Here is a 27167-nt window from a genome sequence, read left to right as displayed (position 1 = left end):
CTCTAGAGATTTTGTGATTGCTTCCACCTGGCCTGCAACACTGCCAATCCAGAACCAGGTTTCTTATGTTGTATCAGACACCCTTGCCAATGGTGAAAACGAGGTTCACATGTTCTCCTACAAAGCCAGTGGGGTGGCTTGCTTTAGTGCCTGGTGTTGATCCACGTCTGTCCATTTCTCCTCTACAGGCTCAAAATTTTTATCAAGCTGTACCTCTTGGCATGTGTTTTTCTTTTCAGCTTCCTCTCATGAGCCCAACTCCCTTCCTTACTTTCACACAGTTAACCTGGCTTGAGTCTCCACATCTCCAGTGAAGCAGTTTTAGATTCTTTTACCTGTAGAACAGAATGCCCAGAAGTCAGTGCTGGCTTGTAGATCTGGAGTCCTGCAGGTCTCATGACTTCAGATCCCCTCACTGCTTTGTTATTCAAATACTTTTCTAGGCCACAGAGATGTTTATCTGGCTTTTGGAGCCAAACCATTTCACTTTCACTTTTTATATTTCATCTACAATCGCCACATGTTTGGAATAGAGGAGGCTCATAAAGATGTGAATTTGCTGTACCATGTTGATCAGAAATTTCATTATTGACTTCTAAGCATATTTTATTTCTGGTCCCAATTTCTAGCTCTATATGGTTCTAACCTTTGAAGAACACATTAAAAGGTTAATCTGTTTTAAAGGTACTCCTTGTTAATGTTCATTACTGACAGAGAGTTACATTATACAGTAGTCAAGAATAAACTTCTTTAATGGGTTTATTGACTACAATTTTAAAGGTCAAAGAAATTAATGGGAATTTGTTTTAATTGTGCATTGATCACAAAAAGGGACTAAACTAGCTTGATTCTAAGTCGCATCTTATTACTAACTGTTTTGCTGCGACATTCGGATGTGTTTTCCTGTGGCTTGCATTATCAACAACAAAGATGTTTTGTACACCATATTTTGTAACATTTTGTAATAAATTTTTTGTCATCAATGCCATTAGATTCTAATTTATCTATACCTAAATCTACTTATTGCCACTTAGTATGTTTTGTCTTTCTTGCTAAAATTTAATGTAATGGTAAATGTATTACCATATAACAAAGGTTTAAAATAAAAATAATGTCATTTATGTACAAAGCAGCTCAAAATGTTATTAAATGCATAAAAACAGTCAAAATATCAACTTTTTATTTTTTGTGGATTTGACACATTTTGAAAAAAAAAGACTTGAACTCAATTAACACAGTGAAAGAGCTAAACAGAAACAAATCAGCTTAATTTGTTGACTCGTGACTATAAGTTATGCAGGGGGTCATGCGGGGTCTCTGGTCCCACTCTCCACATAAGAACGCAGGATATGGTGAGGCCAAAAAGGAACACCCACAGAGCCATAGATAGGGGAGTCTTGCTATAGTCTTGCTGGCGGCTGGGTTGGAGACACAGGAAGCAAGAGCCACTTCTCTCTGCCAACCAACCTCACTTGCTAGCTGCAATCTGCCATGCTGACTGCAATCCATTCTTGCTAGCTCAGCCACCATCTTCTTGCTAGCCCCCATTTTCTGCTAGCATAGCCACGGCAGTTATATTAGTGGCCAATGGCTCACTGGTTACAGCTGATGGCCAGCTAGCCACAGCTGATGGCCATCCAATCACAGTTGATGGCCATTTACTACCAGAGTGAGCACCTTTCCACGTGAGGGCGAGAGCCTGGAAACTGCACTCCTGACTCTGTCCCCACTCTGTATTTCAAGTCTTGTGAGAAATATATCTAAAGGTAATAAAAATGTCTCCGCCATTAGGAATCTTCCAGTCTAGTGTTTCTAGATGAGGGTCGGGGACGGAAAGCATACTCCTCCTCTCTCCCTAATAGAAGTACATCAAAACAGGGATGGGAGGCTTTGTATTTTGAAACTCTGCAAACGATCTCTCCTCAGACCCGTACCACCAGGGGAGTATATTCTTTGCCCCCCAACTGTTTGAGAATTACCCACAGAGAAAGCCACTTCTACTAAGAACATATACTATATCCACTGGGCATTCTGATCACAATCAGACATGTAATTAAATGCCAAAATAGATTAGGAAACTAGATGGTCTGACTGAGCCTACTCTGGATGCCAGGCAATTGTGTTAGGCCCTTTCCTTGCAATTGCTGTACATCACCATTGTGGACAGTGTTAATGTCCTGTTCATGTCCATTTTGATACATGGAAATGGGAGCTCAAAAAGCCCAAGCAGCTTGCTGAAGATTCCTGGTGAATGGAAGGAATAGAGTTCAAATCCTGGCCTGTCTGCCTCTAAAGTCCATGGTGTTAACCACTATGTTGCAAGATGAAGGGAAAGATAAGCTTGAAACATACCTACCCTATTGCAGTTTATTTTAGGAACATATGGAGATCAAAATTCCTAAGTTGTTAGAGTTGAAAGAGATAAAAAAATGCCCCTTTGATAGGCCATTTCGTTTTTTCTTTGATCATTAAATAATGATACACTTAAATGTGCCTACAATAGCATGAAAAAAATTGATATCTGCCCTTTATCATCCAACTCCCTATTCTTGGAAATCTTTACATACCTTTTGTACAGAGATTTTGCTCAAATGTGATGTCTGGATGTGCATTTTGTGCCTGATTTAAGCTTCTCATTTCTTTGAAATATGCTGGACTTCTGATGCTTTCTCCAAGGCTCTATTCTGGACTATCTCCCTATATTCGTGGCACTCCTAAGGAGTAAGTCATTCTGTGGCCAGTCTTGCCAACCATGTAAATTCAGTTGGCAGTGGAATCCTTCATTAGGTTAGCATTTATCAGGACTAAACTCACCTCAGGTGCATGGGAAGCTTCAGTTCAAACACCTGAATTCATTTTCACCCAGCGCTACCTAATTACTTAGTAACTGCAGAGATATTTAGAGAGGGCTGCGTGTTTGTGATTGCTTAACTATTATTTTCCCCTTTGTAACCCATTATTGAAAACGTTACTTAGCTATTATTTAATGGCATATGGATGTTTTCAAATGGAATAAGTTCGTACTGCTTTAAGTTTGGCTCAGCAAACAACATTTTAAAAATATTTGTCATATTTCTAAATAGCAAGTGCTTGTGATTAATTCTCCCTCTAATTCAAACTGGCAGTGAGTGCATGGTACCCTGAGCCTATGCCTGGTGAAGTAGTCTGTGGAATCTACTTATACTCTCCAACTTCCTAAATGAGTCTTTCCTAAAAAGAATTGTTTGTAATGTTTGAGGTCATGTTAAACTAATTATGATATAATCATTAACAGCAAACATTTAAGGAGTTCATGCTCCGTGCCAGGGTTTATGACAGTGATGAATATGTTATGTCATCTCATTTAATTCTCACAACACACTTTAAAAGCAGGTTTGTATTGTTATTCCTACTTTAAAGATAGGGAAACAGGTCTAGAGAAGCCAAATAACTTGTCCATGTCAAACAGATAGGGATAAATTGTTGAAAAAGCTCATTAGACTATGTATGTAGGCAAAAAGTAGCAGTTTAATTGTTAGAATAGTCCAGTAAAACGTAAGGCTTTATGTGATCAAAAGGAGGCTGTGCACCGTGTTTTATGAAGCAGGTAGAGGGATATGACAGAAAGAATCTTTGACTCTGGGTCAGAAGCTCTAGGGTCTATTTTCAGGCCCTGCCATTTGGGCAAATCACTTCTGTATGTAAAAGAAGAGTGTCGGCCATAATCTCTAATTATGATTTTAGTTGGGTGTGAATGTAGCTGCCTGAAAAGGATTCCAGAGGCATTGGAGATTTCTTAATTTATGTAATCCTGTACAATTAAAGAGATCAAGTAAATTCTGGGAACTCTCTTGAAAGTTGTTATAGTTTCTATATACTACATAAAAACATTATAGCATCTATACATTACAAGTTTTATTGCTACTTCTACAAAATCTAGTGGAATTGGAGAAAGTTCAGAAGAAATCATCAAAATAGTATGATGAGACTATTACAATGAGTGTAGCAATCTTCACCCTAGATAAAGGGATAAAAAGCCTCATTTAGAAATGTCTACAAAGTCATGGTTTTTATGTACTATGTACTCAAGAAGATTATCTTGGGTCAGATAGAGGGAGGTACCACGTGGTGGATAATAACTATGGAATTTTTTACCTTTGGATGTAAAATATAAAAATAACTTTGAGAACACTTAAGCAAATACAGAAATGATGGTCCATCGTGAATTATCAAAGGAAACAATAGGTGTGGAGTTTACATCTGAAGGGAGTATTAACAGTGATCATAATTGTCATGCGCTCCCACAATTTGCCCCTGGGTTCCAATGGAAGTTGATGTAGCATGGCTTCAATTCAAGAAGGCCAATTTTAAGTCATGAGAAGTTCTGCTTAGTGTGACAGATTTCCTTAAGAATAAATTACTAGTAAAATGATTAATTTTGGGGGTCCAGTTAAGGAAAAATACGTGATAATAGAAATTTATAGTAGAAAAATAATACTAGCATCCCAGGAAAACATTAACAGTTCCTTCTCACTGAATAATGGCCAAAATAAGCCTACATTTCCTTTTAGAATCACAGAATCTTAGAGTCAACCATGCCCTTGGATTATCGAGCTCAGTGCCAGCTTGTACTCCCCAGATCAGGTCAGATACTCATTCTTTACCTAACAGATGTTCCTTCCATTTCTACTTGAATACTTCCAGTATTTGGCAGCTTACTTCTCTGAGGAATACTGTTCCCTTTCTGGACCTCTCAGATTTATTTTTGTGCTGACCTGAAATCTACCTGCATATACCCTCTACTCACTGGCCTGGTGACACCCAAGGGCAAGTTTACACCTCTTGTATACAAAACATCTAGCCCTTTGCAGCCCTCTCTTCTCCAGGGTTACATATGCAGTTGCTCTTCAAACAATGCTATTTCCAGACTCTAAAATCCTGACAGCTCTTCTTTGATCATAGCCTATATTCCAGAAGGTCTCCTTAGGTATCTGAATGGAAAAAAAAGAAGGAAAAAAGTGTTTGATAAATTAAAGTGGAAGTATTACTTCACATGATCAGAATCCCATATTTCTATCAACAAACCCTAAAATTTTATTAACTTTTCCCATAACTGAAACATGCTGTTAGTTCAATATGCTTAGGCCCACCTGAGTTTTCTTTTGCCCCCAGATGCCCCAGATGTTGCCTGCTATCAACCCACCATACACACTACATCGTGTACTGTGTACCTTCTGAATTATCCCTGCTGAATTATCTTGTTGGCTATTATTTCTGCTTCAGGATATTTTGGAACCTTGATTGTTTGGTCCAACATATTAATGATTCATCATATATTTTTATCATCTTAAAATTCATAAGCATGTCTCCAAGGTAATGGAAATGTTGAACAAGAGTGAATCAGTGATAAGTTAAGCAAGTACTTACATTGAGAATTTAGTGAGAAATATAATTTAGTGAGAATTGTACTTTGATACTTGTACTTCTTTAATCTTGCTCTACTTCTATAGCCTGTTAAATATACTGTTTATGTTAATGATGCAAGTTAAATTAATAAACATTTGTTTTTCTTAGCATTTTTTGTTCTTCAGAAAATGCAATATTAGGGAGAAAATAGTCTTCCTTCTTCCTTCGCTCCTTTCCTCCCTCCTTTCTTCCTTCCTTCTCTCTCACACAACACACTCTCTCCCTCTCTCTCTTTTCTTTCCTTCCTTCCTTCCTTCCTTCCTTCCTTCCTTCCTTCCTTCCTTCCTTCCTTCCTTCCTTCCTTCCTTCCTACCGTCCTACCGTCCTAGCGCGCTCTCTCTCTCTCTCTCTCTCTCTCTCTCTCTCTCTCTCTCTCTCTCTCTCTCTCTCTCTCTCAGGTTTCTCAAGTTGTGTGATTAACTATTCAAAGCACATGGCTACAACTAACATTTAACTGATAAGACTATAATTTCATGACAAGTCAAAATACTTAGGGGAACCTCATGAGTGTTGACATTAAAAATTAGAAGCACACGATGTGACAATAATGTCACAATATCCATTGATGAAGAAAGTGAGCACTCTTTCTTCATGATGTTCTTTTAATTAATTGCATTTTGGAGAGAGAAAAGCTAAACTATTCATTCTCTTTTGTGGTCTCTGTTAAGTTTTGAAAATTACCTTGTATTTTCATTATGTTCTTTTTTTAACAGTCATTCCTCATGGGCTCTCAGTCTCTTGGGCCAATTTTTATTCCTTTCTGTCCAGAAGATCTGCCTTTACCAAACATTATGACATTATACTTAAAGTTCACTTTTAAGAGGAAGAAGATAAGTTTTCTGTTCTGTGCAAAACATGAGCATGCTTCAGGTTTGCTTTGGACTTAGAAGAAATCACTTTCAGACTATTCTTGTTGAGTTGTGCTGCACAAAAATTGCGAGGTTAATCAAGCTTTTAGCTATTGGTTCTCATGAGACTAAAATTGTTACTTCTGTTTTTCATGAAGATATATTATTTGACTGTGAATATTGAAGTTAAGCTTAAATTTAATATACTTTCAATGTTAAGGAAGAGTTTTTCATTTGCGGTATACATACATAATATCCCCTCTTTCCCTGGCTCTTGTAGCATTTATGTTAGGTACGATACTAGTTAAGATGTCTATTCTGGCTTTTTATTTTCTAAAACATGTAAATTCTCATTAAAGAATAAGACAGAATCAGGGTTTAGGGGCAAAATAGTATTCTTTCATAATGGATTCAGGAAAATGAAATGTTCAATGTTTGCTACACCCCCTTGCTAAATCAAAATATACCAATGGAAATTTGACATGTTCCTAGAGTCTGAACATAGAAATTAACAACTGAAACGAACTAGCTGATAGTATGTGTTGTCAAATATGAGGAGAATATTAAAGACTAGGAAGTACTATACTTGGATAGCAAGCCTGCCTCTTGTGCAGACATGGAGCCTTTCCAAGTAAGCTTGACTTCTTGACATTGTCCTGAAGCTGAAAATTAGATCAGTAAAAATTCCCTATGAGGGTTGTCTAAATATTATTTGACTGTCTTTTGTTTAAGCTATAATTTATGCATCAAAATTAATGTTGTCTTCAAGTGTTGCCATCATAGGAAGCCATGCTGTTACCCCAAAGCTCATTGCCAAGTCTTGGGAACTGGGATGCTTGAATTCTGACTCCCATTACCACTGTGGTACAGAGAGATGACATGCAGTATACAACAGAATAACCTGGAGGTTTGCGTTAGAAGTACTTTAGGTAACTTTCATTTAAACTACACAGGCTATCATGGCTGGGTAGTAATTCTCAAAGACTCCTTCCCACTTCTCCGTTTACTTAGTCTTAGTAACGTCCATGATGATATCATACTAGTGCACATCAGAACATGGACATAAGCCTGGATTCACATCTTGACCTGGGTTTACTTTCTCTTTCCTTCCTCTGCCTTTTCCAAAGGTGCTTTCCAATCCTCCTCTCTTCTACTCTGCCTTCTACTTCACCTTCTCTTTTTGTGCTAGTCATCATTTTGCTTCCATCTTTCTCTGCTTCCTTCCATCTCTCCCTCCCTCCCTTTCTTTCTTAATCAGTCACAATCTAAGTAACTAAAAATTCCCCATCATCAAAACAAATTTCTATTAACGAAAAGCTATAGAGAAGTAAATCTATATAGTAATCCCTGCTAATTTGACTTTCTCTTTGTGGAAAAGGGTGGTAGAGGAGGAATTATCATACAGTTTCCCAGGGACTGTGCTTCTCAAAGTGACAACACTTATTTGAATAGGTAAACCCTGGTCTGTTGTTTAGTTTTTTTTCTCATGACAGCCTTTGGAGGCTGCAGAATAAGGTAGACAGGAGCTTTCAGCTGATCTTGCTGAGTGACTTCTACAGAGAACATTCAGAAGATCAGAGGTTAAATGATTGAGAAAGTTTACACAATGGATAGACAAACAAGTATCAAAAGGAGTACTCTAAGCTGTGTGTGGCTCCTGGGATTTTAGAAACCATTAGGGGCCAAGAAGAATTCTTTAGCGTATAAACCTAAATGTCATAAAAATAAATTTTTAAAACTTTCTTTAGGTAGAAAGCACCTTGACCCCCATTTTTCTATAATGAAAGATTGATGTACTTCTATTGTCTTGTCTAAATTGAACCATGAAAAAGTCTGTAGAGTACCAAATGCTTCTATTCTTTTTTTTTTGTTTTAATCTTACACATTATACATAACAAAAGCCTGGAACATAGCGGTGAGTGAATGGTTGTAAGAAAAGAGAAGTTGCAGCTGTGTACTGTACCATGGTTGGACTTAACCATAGAAAAGATGATCATTATTGAGACAGAAGTTCCCTAAGCTCTCTGTCTCTCTTCCCTTCCCTGAGGAAGTTAAAATACAATGTTGTAATTCAACTCTTCTGTTTCTTCCATCCTCTCAAGTGAGACAACTTATTCTGTGGTTGTTTAGGCCAAAGGAGAAGGAATTCAGGAGCATGGTTCTTTCCCTTATAATAATATCATCTCTAGTTGCAACCACTCATGACTTCTGGATTAAACCCAAATGCCTCTAGTTATTCAGAATGATTTCCTTCCATAGACATTCTCTGCTATGACCCTATCCACAAATCAAAGTTTAATAAATTTCAACCATTTCTGCCAAATACATTGTATCATATTATTTTCTTTTTTTTTTTAATTTATTGGGGTGACAATTGTTAGTGAAATTACATAGATTTCAGGTGTACAATCCTGTATTACATCATCTATAAATCCCACTGTGTGTTCACCACCCAGAGTCAGTTCTCCTTCTATCACCATATATTTGATCCCCCTTACCCTCATCTCCCACCCCCACCCCCCTTACCCTCTGGTAACCACTAAACTATTGTCTGGGTCTATGAGTTCTTGTTTCTCATTTGTTTGTCTTGTTCTTTTGTTGTTTTTGGTTTATATACCACATATCAGTGAAATCATAGGGTTCTCTGCTTTTTCTGTCTGACTTGTTTCACTTAGCATTATACTCTCAAGATCCATCCATGTTGTCACAAATGTTCCTATATCATCTTTCCTTACCGCCGAATAGTATTCCATTGTGTATATGTACCACAACTTCTTTATCCATTCATCTATCGAAGGACATTTTGGTTGTTTCCATGTCTTCGCCACCGTAAACAAAGCTGTAATGAACATTGGAGCACACGTGTCTTTATGTATAAATGATTTCAACTTTTTAAGGTAGATAGCCGGGAGAGGGATTGCTGGGTCATATGGTAATTTTATTCGTAGTTTTTTGAGGCACCTCCACACTGCCTTCCATAACAGCTGCACCAGTCTGCATTCCCACCAACAGTGTATGAGGGTTCCTTTTTCTCCACAGCCTCTCCAACACTTGTCGCTATTTGTATTGTTGATGATAGCCATTCTGACTGGGATGAGGTGATATCTCATTGTGGTTTTTATTTGATTTCTCTGATGATTATGATGTTGAGCATTTTTTCATATGTCTATTTGCCATTTGTATGTCCTCTTTGGAGAAATGTCTCTTCAGGTCCTCTGCCCATTTTTCAATTGGGTTGTTTGTTTTTTTGTTGTTGAGTTTCATGAGTTCCTTGTATATTTTGAACATTAGCCCCTTATTGGAGGCACTGTTTGCAAAAATCTTCTCCCATTCAGTTGGTCACCTCTTTATTTTGTCGATGGTTTCTTTTGCTGTGCAGAAGGTTTTAGGTTTCATGTAGTCCCATTCGTTTATTTTAGCTTTTACTTCCATTTCCTTTGGAGTCAAATTCATAAAATGCTCTTTGAACCCAAGGTCCATAAGTTTAGTACCTATGTTTTCTTCTATGCAGTTCATTGTGTCAGGTCTTATGCTTAAGTCTTTGATCCATTTTGAATTAATTTTAGTACATGGTGACAGATAGCAGTCCAGTTTTATTCTTCTGCACGTGGCTATCAAATTCTCCCAGCACCATTTATTGAAGAGGCTGTCTTTCTTCCATTGTATGTTTTTAGCTTCTTTGTCAAAAATTATCTGTCTGTAATCATATTTTATAAATCTACTTAACAATTGGTTTTTGTGAGTCACAAAGTAGACACTTCTTGTTTTATCCTTAGATATCTGCCCAATAATATACTCAGAAAATTCAGTCAGAAACAATATGACCTTCCTTTTGTGAAGCCAATCTGAGTGCCCTGCACAAGTAAGAGGGGACAGTCTGGAAGTGGAAACAGCTCCTTTCAGGAGCAGCTGTGGTGATGTGTGAGCATTTGGACAGGTGGCCCATTTTGTTGTGAAAGAAGTCTGTATCCCACAAGCTATCCACACCCAACAGTTTCACTAAACAAAGCTTGATCATAAGAAGTCAAGGGGAGCTCAGATTTTTGCTCTGTTGTCTCTGAACACATCCCGTGTGTCAGAAGCCTAGCTTTATTCTGTAGAACACCTAGTGCATTCATTGGGGAGGACAATATTTGTTCAAACCTAGTCCTTTTTGTCTGTGCTGGGCAATAGCACAAAATATTCAGTAAGTGTCCTCTGAAAGCCAAGGCTTTGTCTTCGACAGGGATTATTACAAAAGCATGAATTTCTTGAGAAGTTCCTTCCCACCTGTGTTTAGAATCTAAATTGTGGGAACATCTTGGCAGCCAAAGTATCTGGGAGATGCTCAGAGAAAAGTTTTTTGAGGTGTGGAGACTTTTTAAAGGACAGTTTCTCTCTTTAAAGTGGTTAGAATAGAAGAAGAATTCTTGAAAACAATCAGGAATATTGGACTAGATGGAACCTTGAAAGATTTTATTTATCCTATCTATGTTAGCTTTCCATCTAAGACCTAAGAACGTATCCTATTTTAGAAACCCTCCGGAACAGAATTTTCCATAACCTTTCTCTTGTTAGCCCTTTTTTTTAACTTCTACAAAAGCCTTCCATCAGAAAATTTTCAGTTATTTATATGACTCTAATGCTCACTGCTGCAGCCCAAACCTGGTTCCTTTGCTTCATCATCTGGTTTTCAAACCCACTACAGAGGGGCTCATCATAGCTGAAGCCCATTATTACATCACTTCTTGGCTTCTTCTCTGAGGTTAAATAATGAAAGGCTTTCCCCTCCTCTTTTTGTAGGTCATATTTTTCAACTATTCAATGATTTTTGTTGTTGAAAATGTGAATGGGGATTTCCTGTGTCTGGAAACACATTAGGTCTTGAACTTTATAGTCTTAATGCTCCTCCTACTACCTCTTAAAGTACCCCAGATAAAATGAGACTAAGAGAACGAAGCAGCTGCAGACAAAACAAAACATCTCAAAAGCAAAAATAGGTAAATAAATAAATAGATAAATAAATAAATAAAAACAAACACTGGGTACTTGTCTTTCTGGTTTTTATTTTTAATCAAGCAAGGCATTTATAAAATGAAACATGCTTCAAAGTTGACTGGGCAACTCATTTATTAAGGATGGATCAGCAAGTACTTGTTCACATTGAGATAAATAGTCATACAACTCACAATTTAAAATGCAGAATGTTAAAACTAGGCATGCAAAGAGCCTAAGTATGACCCAAAAGTGTGTGTGTGTGTGTGTGTGTGTGTCTACCTGTGTGTGTGTGTGACTTCTAGTTACCATGGGCCTTTAGAAACCATTGAACCATTATAGCAATAGCTTTCAAAATGCTGCTAGATACAACTACTTCAGATTTTACAATTAGATTCATCTCTAGTTGGTTTTTAAGTGGGGTAAAATATTTTTCAGTTTTCAGTTAACAAGATTATGATCAGAAGTAAATGTAGACATTCTGCATATTTTTTCTTTGCTTTGCAACAGTTGAAATAGGGTGAGATAAATCTGACCTTTAATGTTTGTTTGAACTCACTTATAAAACTATCTGAGCCCCATGCCTTTCAAAGATGTCTTTGATAGCTCTTGGTTTTGTTTAATATAGCACTCATGCAAAAGACTTTATTTTACATGTATATAAAATGTAAAGAGCAACAATGAAAGGATTACACATATTCTTACCATTCAGTTACACAGGTAGAATACTACCAGTGCCTTGGAAGTGCACTGTGTGCCTCTCTCTCATTATCTCCTCCTTTCTGCAGTATCTGATATAAACACTATCCTCCATCTGATATAAACACTCTCCTAATTTGGGTTTACCATTACTTTGTTTTTCTTCATTATTTTACCATATTTTTTTGCATTGCTAAAGATTGTATTAGTTCAACTGAATTTTGAAATTTATATTATATTACCATACTCTTCTGTTTCTTTTGATTTTCTTTTTTCTGTTTTTGCTTTTTCTTCCATATTTTTGTTTTGACATTCATTTATATTGATATATGTAGCTGTAGGTCATTTTCACTATTTTATAACATTCCATTGTATGACTACACTACAATTTATTGATGCATTGTACTGCTGATGGGTCAGGCCTAGTTTGAGATCTTATGATTGCTAGGATCAGGCATAGTTTGAGGTCTTATCATTGCTTCCATATGCCCTTTTTGATACATGTCTCCAAGGACTCAAGTGCTATAATTCCTTTCTCTATATATATATCTAAACAGGAATTGTTGGACTGTGAGATGCACAGGAGTTCAAATTAAAAGGATATGCCCAATTATTTTCCTAAATAATTTCAAAATGTTTTGCTCCTACCAGCAGTGGATAAGAATTCCTGTTACTTCCTCTTTATCCATTCATCCATTCACAGATACCCAGGCTGTCTCCACATCTTGGCTGTTGTAAACAATGCTGCAATGAATATATGGATGCAATTGTCCCCTTGATGTAGCAATTTGGGGTTCTTCAAATAAATTCCCAGAAGTGGGATTACTGGGTCCTCCTTTATCTCTTGTTATAGCCTTTGTTTGAAAAGTCTATTTTGTCTGGTATAAGTATTGCTACCTCTACTTTTTTGTTTGTTTCCATTTTCATGAAATGTCTTTTTCCCATCTCTTTACTTTCAGTCTGTGTGGGCTTTTAGATCTGAAGTGAGTCTCTTGTAGGCTCACGTCAGCATATGTAAGGGTCTTGTTTTTCTTATCTATTCAGCCCTCTTATGTCTTTTGACTGGAGTATTTAATCCATTTACACTGAAACTAATTGGTGATAGGGGGATCCAAGATGCTGGAATAGATAAACATTGTGCTTCCCTCATCTTGTGAATACATCAAAATTACAGCTAAATTGTAGAACAATCAACCTAGAAAACCATCTTAAGTCTAGCTGAACAGAAGTTTTATAACCACGGACATAAAGAAGAAGCCACATCATGACTGGTAGAAGGGGTGGAGACTCAAAATGGACTGGCCTCAAACCTCCAAGCATGGCAGATGAAAATTGAGAAGGCTATATCAGCTAAGAGATTTCCCATAGAGGAGCAAGGGACTCCAGCCTCACACCAGGCTTACCAGCCAGGAGTACTTGTATCGGGAAGAGGAGCCCCCACAACATTAATTGTGAAAAACAGTGGAAAATCTGACCGTCTGGGTGGGATGGAAGGCTGTGGGAAACCCAGAAGTCCTCTTAAAGGGCACACACAGGCACTCACCTGGGTCTCCAGCAGAAGGACAGTGACTCGAGAGGCATCAGAGGCGTATGGGGAAAGACTGAGTTTGTGGCTTCAGAATGAGGACTGGAGAGACGGTTGCCATTTTACCTGTGTGGGGCCCTTCTCCTGTGCAGCCAGAAAGTGGAGGTCATCTTCCTTGTGTTGAGCCCCTCCCACATACCCATGGCCAAATCTGAATTTCAATTGGTCTGGTGAGCTCCACTTGCTCCACCCTGGAAACTCACTGAGACCCCAGCACAACCAACTCCCTAGCACAAAAAGCCTGATCAGCAGCAACCATATGGGCACCAGCAGCTGGCAGCAGGCCTTGGAGTGTCCTGGCTTTTTTGCAGAAGTACCCCAGAACTGGCACTGGTGGCAGCCATCCTTCATTCACAGCATGGTGTCTCCCATGAACCTCCAGGTGCAGCAAAAGCAACAACCAACCATGGATCAGTTTGTAGCTCCTACCAGGTAGTCCCTGGCCAGTTACAAGCAGTGGCTCCCCTGGGTCTGTACCAGAGCCCCTCCCAAGAGTCCCCAGAACCACCATAATTGATGGTTGGCTTCAGACCACAGTAGAGCACCATCCAATTAGCCCCCACAGGTCTCAACAAGCACTGGAGCCCCCTGGGGCAAATCCCATTTCGTGTTGTAGTCCCCTATACTACAGCCATAAGCTGGGGATGTGGCCAAACACCACAGACAGTCATCCTGAGGGTCAATCTCACCTTCTGATGTGCCAATAGCAATTTGAAGGCTCAAATGTAACAAAAGGGTACACACAACCCACACAAGGGATGCTCCTGGAGCACCCAGTGCAGGTGACACAAGCAACTGTACCACTGGGCCCCACAGGACACCTACTACATAAAACCATTCTACTAAAACTGGGCGTCATAGCAGCCCTACCTAATACACAAAGCAGCCAAAATGAGGAAACACGGAAATACATCCTAAATGAAGGAACAGGAGAACACTCCAGAAAGAGAACTAAATGAGAGGGAGGCAAACAACCTACCAGAGACAGAGTTCCAAATACTGGTTATAAGGATGCTCAAGGGACTTAGTGAGAATTTGAACAAAGATATTGCAAGCAGATTTAAAAAAAAAATAAAAAAGACGTAGAAACCATAAAAAAAGAACTAGTCTGAAGTAAAGAATACAATAACAGAACTGAAGAATACACTAGAAGGAATCACCAGCAGACTAGATGAAGTAGAGGATTAAACCAGTAATTTGGAAGACAAAGTAGAAGGAATCACCCAATCGGAACAGCAAAAGGAAAAAAAGAAAAAAATGGGGATAGTTTTTTAAGAGAACTTTGTGACAATATCAAGCGTTACAATATTCACATCATAGGGGTACCAAGATAAGAGAGAAAGCAAGAGATTGAGAACCTATTTGAAGAAATAATGACAGAAAACTTTCCTAACCTGGTGAAGGAAAGAGACACACAAGCCCAGGAAGCACAGAGAGTCCCAAACAAGATGAACACAAACAGTCCTCACCAAGACACATTATAATTAAAATGGCAAAGATTAAATACAAAGAGAGAATCCTAAAAGCAGCAAGAGGAAGGTAACTAGTAACTTATAAGGGAGCTCCCATAAGATTGTCAGCTAATTTCTCAACAGAAACTTTTCAGGACAGAGGGATTGCAGGAAATATTCAAAGTGATGAAAAGTCAGGATCTAAACCAAGATTATTCTACCCAGCAAAGCTATCATTTAAAATTGAGAAACAGATAAAGAGCTTCCCAGACAAACAAACAAAAAACCTAAAGGCATTCATCACCACCTAACCAGTACTACAAGGAATCTTAGAGGGACTTTTTTAACATAAAAAAATATGAATAATAAAGTGACAGTAACTATATAGATATCAATTCCTTTAAGTGTAAATGGATTAAATGCTCCAATCAAAAATATAGGGTGGCTGAATGATTAAGAAAACAAGACCCTTACATATGCTGCCTACAAGAGACTCACTTTAGATTGAAAGACACACAAGACTGAAAGTAAAGGGATGGAAAAAGTTACTTCATGAAAATGGGAAAAAAAGAAAAAAGAAAAACTGGGGTTGTAATAATTATCTCAGAGAAAATAGACTTTAAAACAAAGTATATAACAAAAGACAAGGAAGGACCTGATAATCCAACTTTTGGGTATTTATCTGAACAAACCCAAAATGCTAATTTGAGGACACGTGTGCATCCATATGTTCATTGCAGCATTGTTTACAATAGCCAAGATGTGGAGGCTAGGTGTCCATTGATGGATGAATTAATAAAGAGGATCTGGTACATATAAACAATGGAATATTTCTCAGTTATGGAAGGGAATGGGCTTTTGCCATCTGTGGTGGCGTGAATGGATCAGGAGGGTATTGTGCTGAGTGGAGTATGTCAGACAGAAAGACAGATGCAATGTGATTTTGCTTACATGTGGAATCTAAAGAACAAAACAAACAAACAAACAAAACAGAAACACTCTCACAGATACAGAGAACATTTTGATGGCTGCTAGATGGGGGTGGGGTTGCAAAATGGGTTGAAAATGGGGAGGCGACAAAGAAGTACAAATTGGGTGTTACAAAGTAATAATGCTGATGTAAGGTATAGCATAAGAAATATAGTCAGTACTATTGTAATAACTATGTGTGATGTCAGATGGATACTACATTTATCAGGATGATTGATGAGGGGGGAGTTGAGGGCAGGATAAAAGAGGTAAAGGGATTAAAAGTATAAATTGGTAGTTACAAAATAGTCATGTGGATGAAAGCAAAATATAGGGTATATAGTCAATAACATGGTAATAACTATGTATAGTGCCAGGAGGGTACTAGACTAGTCAGAAAACACTTCTTAAATTTTACAAATGTCTAACCACTATGCTTTACACCTGAAATTAATATAAAGTAATATTGGATGTTAACTGTAATTGAAAAATTTTTAAAGGGAGGTAAAGATGAAGGGGAATAAGAGGTTCAACTTTCCAGGTATGAAACAAATAAGTTATGGGGATGTAATGTACAGCACGGGGAATAGGGCCAATAATATTGTAATAGCAAAGTATGGTGTGAGATGTTGGTTGGACTAATAGTGATCCTGTCTTTAGATATATAGGTGTTGAACAACTCTGATGTATACCTGAAACTGATAAAATGTTGTATGTTAGCTATATTTTTTAATAAAAATATTTAAAAAACAAAGTAATTGTTGACAGATATGTAGTTATTGCCATTTTATTATTCATATTTTTTATCTTTTTCTTTTTGTCTTAAAGAAGCCACTCTAAGATTCCTTGTAATACTGGTTTGGTGGTGATGAATTCCTTTAGCCTTTTGTCTGTGAAGCTATTTATCTTTCCTTCAATTCTAAACAATAGCTTTACTAGGTAGAGTAATCTTGGTTGTAGTTCCTTGTTTTTCCTCATTTTGAATATTTCCTGCCAATCCCTTCTGGCCTGCAAAGTTTCTGTTGAGAAGTCAGCTGACAGTCTTATGGGGGCTCCCGTGTAGGAAATTAACTGCTTTTCTCTTGCTGCTTTTAAGATTCTCTCTTTGTCTTTAACCTTTCACATTTTAATTATGATATGTCTTGGTGTTGGCCTCTTTGTGTTCATCTTGTTTGGGACTTTCTTCCCTTCCTGGGCTTGTATCTCTATTTTTTTGCCAGGTTAGGGAAGTTTTCTGTCATTGTTTCTTCAAATAAATTTTCAATTCCTTGCTCTCTCTCTTTTCTTTCTGGTATCCCTAAGATGTAGATGTTGGTATGCTTGATGTTGTCCCAGAGTCCCCTTAAAATATCTTCATTGTATTTTATTCTTTTTTTGTGTGTGCTATTCTCATTTGGTGTTTTCTACTACCTTATTTTCCAGATTCAGTCCTCTGCTTCATCTAATCTAGTGTTGATTCCATCTAATATATTCTTCATTTCAGTTATTGTATTCTATATTTCTGTCTGGTTCTTTCTTGTGTTTTCTATATCCATTTTTATGTTTTCCATTCCTTTGTTGAAATTCTTCCTGAGATCACTGAGCATCCTTATAACCAATGTTCTGAACTCAGCATCTGATAGATTGCTTGTCTCTATTTTGTTTACTTTTTTCCTGGAGCTTTATCCTGTTCTTTTATTTGGGAAAGATTTCTTTGTCTCCCTATTTTGTCTGCCAACCTGTGTTTGTTTCTATGTATTAGTAAGGTTGCTATGTAGTAGGTGTCATGTGGGGCCCAGTGGTGCAGTCTCTTTTGTCATCAGAGCTAGGTGTACCCGGTATGACCCTTGTGTGGGTTATGTGTGTGTTTCTGTTATATTTAAGCCTTGGTTACTCTTTGCACATCAATGAGGGATTGACCTTCATGCTTATTGGTTTTGAGGACTGTCTGTGATTACAGTGGAGGAGGTGTTGTGCACAGGCTGACCCTAAAGAGCAGTGTTCTGCTTAGCGGACCTCTAGTCTGCCCTTTGAGTGTATCATCCATAGAGGTGGCTGCATGATGGTCTGGCTTTTTTGAAGCTGGCCACCAGGCATGCCAGCCTTGGCACCTCCTGAGAGGTGACCTGCCTCAGGCCAAGTTTCACTGCATTCTGTAGTCTGCTTGGGGCCACCTTGTATGAGTCACAAAGAAATCTGCAGATGGCTGCCACCTGCATTGGGCTTGAAGGTACCTCACGAGGCCAATCTGTAAACCAAGGTTGGCTGTCCCTAGTGCCTGACTTAGAGCTTCTCAGCTGGAGTTATGGGAGACACTGAAGCCAGATGCTGCTTGTTTGGGTTTTGTGAACATTTGAGAGAATTTATGAAAACTTGTAGCATGAGCTTAGACAGGTTGTTCATATGGAAAAGTCACTGGAAGCTGCTTGGGTGTGCCTGAAAATTGGGTGGGACAGGGTCTCAGAGAATCACTAGGGCAAGGCAGACAAAAGGTGATAGCCAGTTTCATGGAGACTCAGATGTGGTGCCTGCCTACATCTGCAAGCCCCCAGAGAGGGAGGGCTCAACAAAGAAACAATAGTCTCTGCCATCTTTTCCTTCTGGAATTAAGCTGCCCTTCCAGCCCTCACCCTGAAGCTAGACAATTCACATTTTCCCCGAATGTTCCTGACACCTTTTGAGCTTCTGCCCCAGCACTGGAGCTCAGACAGAGTGACTCTGTCAGCAAGCAAGTCCATGCATGGGCATTTTAAGAGCAGCGCTTAGGACTGTAGCTGCCTTCCAGCTCACTCAGCTATAATCTCTGCTGTTTTTCACAGCCAGAAGTTTTGGGGACTTCTCTCCCCAACACTGAAATCCCGGGCTAGGGATTTTGGTGTGAGACAGGGACACCCCTCATTTCTCAGGGGTGACCTCTTCAGCCAAGATATCACTCCCTATTTTTGATGGTCACACGTGGGACCACCCTGTTCCAGGTCTTCACCCCTCCTTCCAGCCTCAAGGTAGCTTCTTCTGTGTGTCCATAGTTGTAGGGCTTTGGTTCAGCTAGACTTCAGGAGATTCTCAATGATGGTTGTTCTGTGATTTAGTTGTAATTGATGTGGTCCTGAGAGGAGGTGAGCACAGCATTTTCCTATTCTGCCATGCTATTTATGTCTTTTTTTCCCTTTACCTTTGAGTTGCTTGTTTTTCCTTTTTGATTAGTAGGAATTCTTTATATATTTTGAATATAAACCATTTTTGAGGTATATATCATATATATATCTGCTATATATGTATATATATATATATATATATCTGCTATATATATATATATTTCTTCCAATTTATAAAAACTCTCATGCTAAAATTTCTCTTGATGAACATAAACTCTCCATTTTCTTATAGTTGAATTTATACTTTTCTTCATTCTTTGCATTTTTAATGTTTTGTTTAAAAAATCTTTCCCTCTTCCAAAGATATAAAAGTATCTGTCTTTATTTTCTTTGAAAAGTTTTACTTTTTGACTTCTTTTAAAAATTCAGTGCATCTATAAATACTTGTATTTTTCATTTTTAGTATTTCCATTTGACTTTTTTAATATAGTCTCCACCTCTCCAGTGAAGTTCCCCATCTTTTTTATTGGATCCTTTAATCATAGTTTTTTTTTTTAAGTCCTTGTTTGATAGTTTAAATATATGGACCATATTTTGTTTGGAGCTGTTGAATACTCTATTTTCTAAAAATTAATTTTTTGTTGTTGTTTCTTATTTTATTACTGATAATTTTTGATTGCATGATGGATTTCATTTGTAAGAGAACATTTGAGTCTAAAGTGAATAGTATGTATGTTCAAAAATGAGAATGCCCCTTTTACTGTCAAGCCATTCACTGAGTTTATGTATTCAGAATTGAGCTAGGTTTTAATTTTATTGTTTCTATTTTATCTTTGGTGTCCACATACCTCAGATTTCTTCAGCAGTAGGCTGCCGTTACTCCATTTTTAATATAGGGGTTGGGTTGTGGGAGGACTTTTCTCAGTGTCTTGCTTTCAGAAGGTTCTCTATGTCCACATGACAGCCGATGTCTCTGTGCCCTTGTCCTTGCCTTGCTATGAACTGTTACTGTTCTGTTTGTTATCACTAGAAGCTCCTGGTGGGCACAAGGTTGTTTCTTTGTTTCTTTTTCTTTTTATTTTATTTTTTTATTTATTAGTTTCAGGTGTACAAGACAAGGTAATACTTAGATGTTCATCATTTATATCCCTCACACTGTGAACCCCCCTCCCCCCATCCACTATCCCTCCGACCTCACACTGAACCATCACATTATATATATAAAATTATAGTTGGCATTCATTAATGTTTAGCTTCTGGTGTACAATGCCATGATCAGGTATCCACAGTATCCCTGAGGTGGTCACCCAAATAGGACGCATGTCCATCGGATACCCAACAAAATCTTTACAACATTATTGAATACCTTCCCCAAATTAATTTTCAAAAAAACCCTGAGGCCAGCTTGTGGTTACCAGCTCCTTCCAAATCCCTTCACCTTTCCCCTTATCCCCAACCTACCCCCCACACAACCATCTAACAACTATCGGTTTTTTCTTTGTGTCCCCAAAACTGTTTCTGATTAGTTCATTCACATAGTCTTTTCTTTAGATTCCATATATAAGTGAGATCATATGGTACTTGTCTTTCTCTTTCTGACTTATTTCACTTAACATAATGTTCTCTAGATCCATCCATGTTGCTGCAAATGATAAGATTTCTTTCTTATTTATGGCTGTGTAATACTCCATTGTATAAATGTACCACAGCTTCTTAATCCAGTCATCTACCGATGGGCATTTCGGTTGTTTCCATATCTTGGCTATTGTGTAAAGTGCTGCAATAAACGTAGGAGTGCATACAGATTTTTGAATTGGAGTTTTGGATTTCTCTGGATAGATGCCTAGGAGTGGAATTACTGGATCATAGGGTAGTTCCATTTTCAGATTTCTGAGATACCTCCATACCGTTTTCCATAGAGGCTGCACCAATCTGCAATCCCACCAACAGTGCACTAGCGTTCCCTTTTCTCCACATCCACGCCAGCATTTGTTGTTTGTTGATTTATTGATGATAGCCATTTTGACTGGAGTGAGGTTGTATCTCATTGTGGTTTTTATTTGCATTTCTCTGATGGTTAGTGAGGTTGAGCATTTCTTCATATGTCTTCTTGCCTTCTGTATGTCCTTTTTAGAAAAATGTCTCCTCACGTCCTCTGCCCATTTTTTAATTGGGTTGTTTGTTTTTTTGGAGTTGAGTTGAGTAAGTTTTTTATAGATTTGTGATATTAATCCCTTATCAGATATATCATTGGCAAATATCTTTTCCCATACAGTAGGATCTCTTTTTGTTTTATTGATGGTTTCCTTTGCTGTGAAAAAACTTTTTAGTTTGATGTAATCCCACATGTTTATTTTTTCTCTTACTTCCCTCACGCGAGGGGATATATCAGTGAAAATCTTACTCTGGGTAATGTCCATGAAGTTTCTTCCTATATTTTCTTCTAGATATTTTATGGTTTCAGATCTTACATTTAAGTCTTTAAGCCATTTTGAATTTGTTTTTGTATATGGTGTAAGGAGGTGGTCCAGCTTCATTTTCTTGCATGTGTCTGTCCAGGTTTCCCAACACCACTTATTGAACAGACTGTCTTTACCCCATCGTACATTCTTGCTTCCATTGTCGTAGATTAGATGGGCATATAGGCATGGATTTACGTCTGGACTCTCTATTCTGTTCCATTGATCTATGTGTCTATTTTTATGCCAGTACCATGCTGTTTTGATTACTGTAGCCTTGTAGTATAGTTTGAAATCAGGTATCGTTATACCTCCCACTTTGTTCTTATTTCTCAATATTGCTGAGGCTATCCGGGGTCTTTTATGGTCCCATATAAATTTTAGGATTATATGTTCTATTTCTGTGAAAAACGTCGTTGGTAGTTTGATAGGAATTGCGTTGAATATGTATATTGCCTTAGGCAGTATGGACATTTTAACTATATTAATTCTTCCTATCCATGAACATGGAATGTGTTTCCATCTATTTATGTCTTCTTTCATTTCTTTCTTCAGTGTTGTATAATTTTCTGAGTACAGATCTTTTACATCTTTGGTTAGATTTATTCCCAGATATTTTATAGTCTTTGGAGCAATTGTAAATGGAATTGTTTTTTTAATTTCTCCTTCTGCTATTTTATCATTGGTATATACAAATGCAACTGATTTCCGAAAATTAATTTTATATCCTGCTACTTTACTAAATTAATCTATCAGTTCTAATAGTTTCTTGGTGGAGTCTTTAGGGTTCTCTATATATAGTATCATATCATCTGCATATAATGATAATTTTACTTCCTCCTTACCAATTTGGATGCCTTTTATTTCTTTCTCTTGTCTGATTGCTGTGGCTAGAACTTCCAGGACTATGTTGAATAGAAGTGGAGAAAGTGGGCAAACTTGTCTTGTTCCTCATCTTAGGGGAAATGGTTTTAGCTTTTCCCCATTGAGTATGATGTTAGCTGTGGGTTTGTCATATATGGCCTTTATTATGTTAAGATATGATCCCTCTATTCCCACTGTCTTGAGGGTTTTTATCATAAAAGGTTGCTGTATTTTATCAAATGCTTTTTCTGCATCTATTGATATGATCATGTGATTTTTATTTTTCATTTTGTTAATGTGGTGTATCACATTAATTGATTTGCGGATGTTGAACCACCCCTGCATACCAGGGATGAATCCCACTTGATCATGGTGTATGATCTTTTTAATGTATTGCTGAATTCTGTTTGCTAATATTTTGTTGAGAATTTTTGCATCTATGTTCATTAGAGATATCGGCCTGTAGTTTTCTTTTTTTGTGGTGTCTTTGTCTGCTTTGGGATCAGGGTGATAGTGGCTTCGTAAAAAGTGTTTGGGAGTCTTCCTTCCTTCTGGATTTTTTGGAAGAGCTTGAGGAGAATAGGTGATAATTCTTTTTTGAACGTTTTGAAAAATTCACCTGTAAAGCCATCTGGTCCAGGGTTTTTGTTTGAGGGAGATTATTGATTACTGATTCAATTTCCCTGGTGGTAATCAGACTGTTCAGGCTTTCTGTTTCTTCTTAAGTTAGCCTTGGAAGGTTGTGCGCCTCTAGAAAATTGTCCATTTCTTCAAGGTTGTCAAATTTGTTGGCATATAGTTGCTCATAGTAATTTCTTAAAATTTTTTGTATTTCTGTGGTGTCTGTTGTCACTTCTCCTCTTTCATTTCTGATTTTATTAATTTGGGTCCTCTCTCTCCTTACAAGGTTGTTTCTTGACTCTCCTGCCCCTTAGTCTTAGTCAGACTCTGTGTGCTGAGCTCACGGGTGGGGCTTTCTTGACATTTCTGCGCCTCCTCCTGTGGAAGCCAAATTCTGTCATGTATCATGGGGTTGAGTATTCCACCCTTCACCCAGTGGCAGCAGAACTCTGCTTTACATTGGTGCAGGACTTGAGGTGTGAGCAGAGCTCTCCGCAGAAGCACATGTGTTATTCCTATTGTCAGTGCAGAGTGGGAGTACCATTTTTCACCCCTTTCCCTGTATTCAGTGACCTTTGCCTGGGACTGCCTTGTGGTACAGTTTTCTGCTCTCCTACAGGGGCAAATGGCTTCTGCTTCCTGTGAAAGAAGGGTCCCGGAAGCAGGTATTGTGTGCTGCCTGCCTCCCAATAGCACTGGTCACCATCTGCACTCCTGCACCACTGAGGCAGGCTCTTGCAGGGCTTATGCCCTGCTCCTGATATTTCTTGTGTACACTTAATGGAGGCCTGTGGAAAAGATCTGGAAAATGGGTACCTATGTGGGAACTTCTCAGGGATTCTAAACTCTCATGTGAAACCACATTCACTGTTTAAGAATTTGTTAGCATTTCAGTTGTCTTCTTCATTCCTGCTTTTATGATTATTACTTCATTGTCACTGCTAAAGGCAAACTAATTCATGTGTTCAATCTCTTGTTAGATGAGCTTGTTATCTTCTGGAATTCAGTTCCTCTGGCTGAATAACAATCTCAGATCTCTGACAGGTCAAATGGAAGTTATGATTATACAAATTATCCAGGTTTCTCTCATTGATAGAGTGGGGACAAAATTCTCCTATGGCTATCTATATTTTAAGAGAAAGAAAACAGACTGATTTTTTTCTCTCTCTGCTACCACCACTCTCTGTCCTCTTTCTCTGCCCTTTTTTTTAACGTCGCTTAAAACTGTCATTACATTGTATTTATTTATTGTCCATCTCTCTCACCAGAATGTAAATTTCATTAAGGCAAAATATTTGCTTGTTTCGTTCGTTTCTGTATCTCTAGCACATAGTAAGAACTCGGTAAAAATTGTTGAATAAATGCATGCATGAATGCCAAAGATCATGAAGTTTTCTCCAGGATCTTGCGTTAGCTTGTTTTCATAAGAATGCACTTCCTGTGAGACTGGTCAGTGCTCTCCTGCCTCAGGGAGCAGGAGAAATGAGGTAGGTAGGTAGATGAGTCAGGTAGATGAGTGGGTGCACCACTTCTCTATTGGTTCTAGGCCATATTATTTCTCTAGGGGCTCCACATCTGGCAAGAGAGGCAGTGAAGGGACTGTGCATTTTCCTGTGTTTTATCAGGTGAGTCTTTTTCATGAACTTCATTTTACTATATCTTTGGGTAGTCTTTTGTTGTTTTGATTGCTTAAATCAGATCCAAATGTATTATAATTAATGTTCTGACATAAGACATAGTGAGTTTGTATGTTATGTTATTCTTTGTGAGGCCGCATTAAGGCATGGCAGCCAGACATCATATTGAATAAAACCTTGTGCGCTAATATTTTCTAAGTATATGTAGAAGCCCTTATGGTTAGGAAAATTCAACTTCATTAAAAATTCTACTGAATTAGAAGCAGCTTTTTGTCATCACTTAGTTTTTAAATCAATTAATATTGAAATTTAAACTACCATCTCATGGCAGCACCCAATTTTTTTTCTAATTAAAAAAAATACATTAAAACAAGCTCTTATAATCCAAATGGTTTGTAATCATTCTTCCATAGCACTGTGCTAAAAACCTTGTCCTGTGGGATATCCTTTAATTTCCTATTATTCAAAATCATTTTCCCCAACTTTTAAATATTAGTTTAAGTAATAATTCTGGATTGGAGAATAGAGACGTTTCCTACAACGTGAAGAAATATGATTGTAATACAACCTCAGTATTCTGAAGGAAGTCTGAAAGATTAAATAATAGCTGCCTTGATTTAGTTACTCTTATTTGTTATCTGAGAAAAAGTTCATTAAAACATATTTTAACATATTTTATCCACTGGAGCATTAACTTCATTGGGAAAATGGTTCTGAGGGTGGTGAGAATGTTCATTAATTGGCTTGTTCATTCCACATGGCATTACACCACTTTCTGAATCAATTTCCTGCTATTGCAATATGTTTTCTTTCTTTTTTTCTTATTTCCTTAGAAACAGTCCATTTGGGTTGATTACAGGGCCATTTGTTAGTCTGGAGCATTGTACTTGTTTGTGAATACAATGAAGTCACAGCAGGCTGGGTCTGTCTGTGATACAGAGTCAATGGGAGATGCTGCAGCTGCTCAGGGAAGCAGGCAGTGCAAGGGGTCATTTTGATATTTCAGACCAAAATCCTGCTTTCCCAAAGTCATGGATATTTTCATTTTAGTCATCAAGAAGATTTGTTTAACTTTCATTTGCTTACTACATGTTGTACGTGGAGTATCTGTTGAACTTTTTAAAAAAACTTTTTATTAAAGTGTAATATTCTAAGAGAAAGTATACAAATCTTAAGTGTACAACAAGTTTAACTTTTACAAACTGAGCACTCCTGTGCAACCAGTACCCAGATCAGGAACCAGAACATGACCAGTACCCCAGAAGTTCCCCTTGTGTCCCCTTCCTGTCACTAAGCCTCCTCACCATGGGTAACCATTCTCCTGTTTTGCTTGTTTTCATATTTTATACAAATGGAATTATACACTATGTATTGTTTTGGGTCTGACTTCTTTCATTCTTCATTACGTTTATGAGATTCATCTCCATTTATCATGTGTTTGGTCATTCTTATTGCTGTGCAATGTTGCATTGATAGATACAACATAATTTATGCATTCTGCTATTAACAGGCATTTAAAGTTTCCTTTTTGGGAGGGGAATGGGGGCTATTATGAATATTCTAAGAATATCCTAGTCCATCTCTTTTGGTGAAATATACATACACACATACATTTCTGTTGGATATTTAACTAAGAGTGGAATTGCTAGGTCACATGGTGCGTATGTTCGGATTTAGTAAATAAGCTACTTTTTTGCAGTATGGTTGTAAGTACTTACACCAGCAATGTATGAGGATTCCAGTTGTGCTACTTCCTCTCCATTATTTGACATTTTCTGCCTTTTTCTTCTTCTCTATTCCAGTGGATATGTATTGAATGTGGTTTAATTTATATTTCCTTGATGATACTGAATCTGAGCAACTTTTCATATGATTATTAGTAATTTGTATGTTTACTTTTGTGAATTGTTTGTTCAAGTATTTTGTCCATTTTCTATCAGTTTACTCTCTTTTGGTTACTGTTTCATAGTAATTTTATATAATTTGGATATGGATCCTTTGTTGCATATATGTATCGGAAATATTTTCTCCTCCTCTGTAGGTTACCTTTTCACTCTTGCAATAGGATCTTTTTAATATTTTAAAAGTCTAATTTATTATTTTCTTTCATGGTTTGTACTTTTTGTATTCAGTTTAAGAAATATTTGTCTACTCTAAGTTAACAAAGCTGTTCTATGCGTTCCTCTAACATCTTTAGATTTACAATTCATCTGACTTGATATTAATATATTGTATGATATAGAGATGAGGATACATTCTTCCATGTGGATATCCTGTTAACCCAACATCATTTTACGTAGTTTTAAGCTTGCTTCAAATATGTCCATAAAATTTAGTTCTGTTGAAATATTTTTCATATTTTCCTGGAGAGACTTCTAATGATTTTTGAAAAATATTTAAATGTATTATGATTTAAAACTTATATAATCTATAGATTTATTTCAGACTAACGTAAATTGAAAGATTTTTTATAAGTTCTGTTAATTACAATCTAGTTTGTAACTCTAGCAATTTACTTATTCAACACCAGAGTGATTTATC

General features: G+C 37.5%; 1 protein-coding gene across 2 annotated transcripts in view; it reads left to right on the top strand.

The window, feature by feature from the left end:
* CPQ (carboxypeptidase Q) overlaps nucleotides 1–27167 on the top strand; it is a 660399-nt gene that overhangs the window by 417846 nt on the left and 215386 nt on the right. The window lies entirely within an intron of this gene.

This window comes from Rhinolophus hipposideros (genome assembly GCF_964194185.1).
Source record: "Rhinolophus hipposideros genome assembly, chromosome: 13".
Taxonomy (NCBI): domain Eukaryota; kingdom Metazoa; phylum Chordata; class Mammalia; order Chiroptera; family Rhinolophidae; genus Rhinolophus; species Rhinolophus hipposideros.
Note: the sequence above shows the minus strand (reverse complement) of the source record. Positions and strands in the feature narration are given on the sequence as shown.